General features: G+C 33.8%; 1 long non-coding RNA gene across 1 annotated transcript in view; it reads left to right on the top strand.

Annotated features, from left to right (window-relative positions):
- The window catches only part of LOC106878363 (uncharacterized), a 10,109-nt gene extending 6,112 nt beyond the window's left edge, over nt 1-3,997 (top strand). Inside the window, exons 2-3 of the long non-coding RNA XR_001410497.2 lie at nt 1,047-1,502; nt 3,518-3,997. This is a non-coding gene — a long non-coding RNA (uncharacterized LOC106878363). The remainder of the gene's footprint in view (nt 1-1,046; nt 1,503-3,517) is intronic.
- The last annotated feature ends 385 nt before the right edge of the window (nt 3,998-4,382 follow it).

Raw genomic sequence — 4,382 nt, 5'->3', positions numbered from 1 at the left:
TATATATATATATATATATATACATATCTTTATGTCAATATCTATCTATCTATCTATCTATCTATCTATCTATCTATCTATCTATCTAAATAGATAGATTGCTAAGTGCCTATGATAGGATGACTTACTTTGTAACAGGATGTGACTCTGAAATTTTGATTTGCTGGTTCATCTAGAATGAAAGAAATTTCCAGTTTATTTATAGCGTCGCGGTTTTTAGTTTCCCCACTTTTTTTATACAAATAGTTTTATTATTTTGTTGATCGCACGAGCAGATGAAGGAAACTTAATATCATTGCTTCTGACTTGAATTTTGCCGATAGATAAACTTTCATCAAATTTCATCATTAACCACTTTACATCTTTCACTATAGAGTATGAGATTATTTTATTCGGTCATTACCCTTTTCTCAGTGGGTTTCCTCTATTGTTGTAATGAAATCCGCGTCCCTGAATACGTTTTTACATTTTGGTTGATTGGATGACTTTTGTAGTGGAATGTTCTCCCTTTCTGATCACTTCCCAACTTGGATTGGGTCAATTTTATCAAGGACTGGATTAAGACCCATATAGTCCCTACTCACTTAAATATTTTGGTGCCTCCATATATGTATGTAATTCAAAATACAAATAAAAATAAATCATAAGATAAATTCTTATTTATTAAAATGAAACAAAACTTAGGATAAGATCGAAAATAATGTTTATTTTTGAATACTTGTACTTTATATGAAAAGTTTTCTCTTTTTGTTATTGCAATCTTTTATAAGATCCACAAAATTAATCTTACGTAACATGTCTGACTCTATGCTTAGTAGAGATAAGGTATTCCGAATATTATTTTAGCAAGTTTAAAGTGATTTCTTTTGTGCCGTAAACTATTTGCCATTTCTGTGGTGTCCCTCACTTTCCTTGATACGTGTTTATTTTGGTTAATGATTAATCAATAATTTTAATGTACCGCAGGCTCCAGAGTCTGTCTTTCAGAATTAAAGAGTTTATGCTATACTTACTTATCACATATTTTTTTATTATCTTTTTATCAGGAGCAAAGACTATGTTCATAGCACTTTAAAAGGTCTCCAAGAGTAGAAGTGGCAAGGAAGGACGTAATTATCCTCAAAGCAGAAGTCTGACCTGCATGCTTGCAACAGTAGACTCTGCTAAAGTTACTCAATGTGACAAGTGGCAGTGTTAAACCAAAAGACTTAATCTGTAATTCGTCTTAACCACAGCGGAATTTGAACTCAAGCCATGAAGCTAAACGGTTTTTCTTCTAATTACGGCAGTAATTTCAATTGACTAAAGATCTTTTTGGCTCACTTCAAAAAGTTCATTCTCAGTTGATTATAATTAATCATGTTGTTTTTTCAAGCCGGGCGTATTCATGGGAATGTTTTCCAATGTCATCAATTGCCTATTGTCTGAGTCACATAATTAGTTCTAATGATTATTGATAATTCTTGTATTGAAATTGTTAACATCAATTTATATTTCTTTTGGTATGTCAATTTATTTTTATTGCCATACAATTATGTTTTAATGTCCTTAATATTCCATTATAATTGTTAATTCTCATTCCGATCTATCTATCTATCTATCTATCTATCTATCTATCTATCTATCTATCTATCTATCTATCCACCTACGTATTTATTTTAAATTAGCCTTTAAATTCCTTTTGCATTAAATATGCTATCAGTTTAACTATGCATCCGCCTATCATACCATGTAATTAATTTAAATTAATTTGTTTTTAATGCTCCCTACATTAAATACGTAGCACTAACTTGTCTACTTGCTTCACCAGAAATTTCCACATATTTTTCTAAGGGTCCCCACAATAGATATATGAACCCTAAAGTACGAATCTATGAGTGCGATCTCTTGTATCACATTTCAAGTTGGCATTTTAGTACACTTTCATTAAATATATTAAGATTCGGTGTACACAATTGAAATAACATTAAATCAAAACAGCCACCTGGGTACCGTACCTAACATATATGCACATAAAGTATCTTAAGACTAATTCACCCATCTGTTTATGTGACTATTTATCTCATCATGTGTGTATATGTAGTTAGCTTTTTAATTCCACTCGTATTAACACGTTTGGAAAAACTGAGGCATACTTATACATACCTGTATGTAATAATACATGCCCGCACACTCATATACATATATGCTTACAAGTATACACACACGCATATATACAAAAAAACAAAACAACAAACAAACAAAAAACATAAGTAAAAACAGACAATAACAAAAGATGAACAAAGAAGATTCTACGCAAACTTTCGACCTCTGTTGTTCGAGAAAAAAAAAGGATACATTTGATAATGCTTTAGAAGTAGCAGGTCTAGGGAAATACAGGATGATCACAGTAGGAACACCTTTTATTATAACTCGTAGCCTTGCCTAACTCTTGATTTTTACACTGAAAGATTTTTGATTTTTGTACTCCAGCAACTCGAACCATCATTGTTGTATGACAGAGAAGATTTATGAATTTGGGCAGCGAGACTACCCGAGAACATACCACCGAAGTACCTTGCTTATGGTATCAATAGCTTTTGACAGAAAAAAAAACCTGAACAGTTCCCACTGTTGCTCGTTGCATTTCTCCTGAAGTTGCTCTGTAACGAAAATTATTTTAATTGTAGATCGATTCCCGAAGATACCGTACTATGATTGTGGTGTGATATTTTCTGACGTTGATTAGATGTCTTTTCAGTATTACTCCAGTTAGGACTTCTATAGGAATGTACTATACACTCTACGTATAGAGCGAATAGATTAATCTTCCTTTTTTTATAGAGATGTTGTTATCTTTTCAACGTCGATGTATATATTCCTGATTCTACACCTCTGTGATGCAGCGACGAATAGCCATTTTGGCAGAGGTAACTCTTTCCTTCAAGGTGTCTACGGAAATGTCTACTTTAGGAGATTTCGTTTAACGTTTTGATGACAGGAAAATTTCAGCAAATGTTTTAGGTTTGTCAGTTTGGTGAATGACAGGAATTACAAAATTTCTCGATGACTACAGGACTCACTAGTTCAGACTGGTTTAAGAGCAACTTGAAATGCTCTATCCGTTGTTCCATTATTGTCGACTGATCTTTCAGTACAAGTGTGCTATTTGTTGACTGTTGTAGAACAATCCCTGAGGCCATAGAGGTTATTTATCGCACCATAAACATAGTTTATTTATGCTTTCTTGTATGAAGCTGTATTTCTTGAGCTTTAGCAAATAAACCATTAATTTTTCAGACTTGGATGAGGGTATTGAGTTGCATTCCGAAGAACTCACCATTTTTTTCTGAATATGTGATGAGCGATTGTTTAGCATTGCTCTGTTGGCCATCAACATGTCATTCAGAAGTCTACCGACTGTATTGGAGTTCTTATTAAACCTGTCTTTATGTTTTCTTTTTATCTCGAATCCGATGGTTTCGGCAGCATGATCAAAGTATGAATCTTAAAGAAGACCATTTCTTTCTCTTCTCAGATCCCGAGATGTTACGTGTGTCTGCAGCTTTCAGTTGGAAGTTCTAAAGTGATAAAAATCTTTACAAATATTTGGAACTGCCGAGGTTAAAACAATTGGGTCTCTTGAGATTTGGTATACTTTAAGCGTCGTAAAGAATACACTAGTAATCTGACTATTGATACAATTATACCATTGCCTGGCACTCACTCTTTTCTTCGTACAGGTGAATACAACATGTTTGAGATCTACCCATCTGACCACGATGTTGTTAGTACGACTACAGTTTTCGACCTTGGATGTATCCCTGAAGTCTTGTGTTTGTTCTTCTGAGAGAGGTTGATAATAACGAGATCGTGCTCACAGAGAAAGAAAGTAATGCTATTGCTGTTAATTTTATCAAATCACAGCACCTGATCACGCGGTCTCACTCTTTCATTTTCTATTTCTCTGTGTTCTTGCATTAAAATCATTCATTAGAATGATTAAGGTGATGTTCTATTTTGTTATCTTAGTGCCTAACCATTATCTGACAGAATGATTCGTTTTGCTATCAGGTGACAAAGCTGGGGGTATAGGCACGTATACGCATGCATACTCACGCCCATACACTTATACACAAAAATATGCACATATATATACACAACAATAACAGGTAACAACAACAGAAACATCACCGTTCGTACATATACATATATCTACGAGGTGTAGTCAAAAAGTATCCGACTTTTGGTAAAAAAAGAAGTAATATTCAAAATCCATTTTGATTTAGTCTCCTTCAAAGTATTCGCCTTGGGAGTTTATACACTTCTGCTAGCGTTCCTGCCACTGCTGGAAACACTTCTGGAAATCACTTTTTGGGATGCTGTAGAGCTGTGCCGTCGAA

This window comes from Octopus bimaculoides, chromosome 11, assembly GCF_001194135.2.
Source record: "Octopus bimaculoides isolate UCB-OBI-ISO-001 chromosome 11, ASM119413v2, whole genome shotgun sequence".
Classification (NCBI taxonomy): Eukaryota; Metazoa; Mollusca; class Cephalopoda; order Octopoda; family Octopodidae; genus Octopus; species Octopus bimaculoides.
This window is presented reverse-complemented; position numbering and strand designations above follow the sequence as displayed.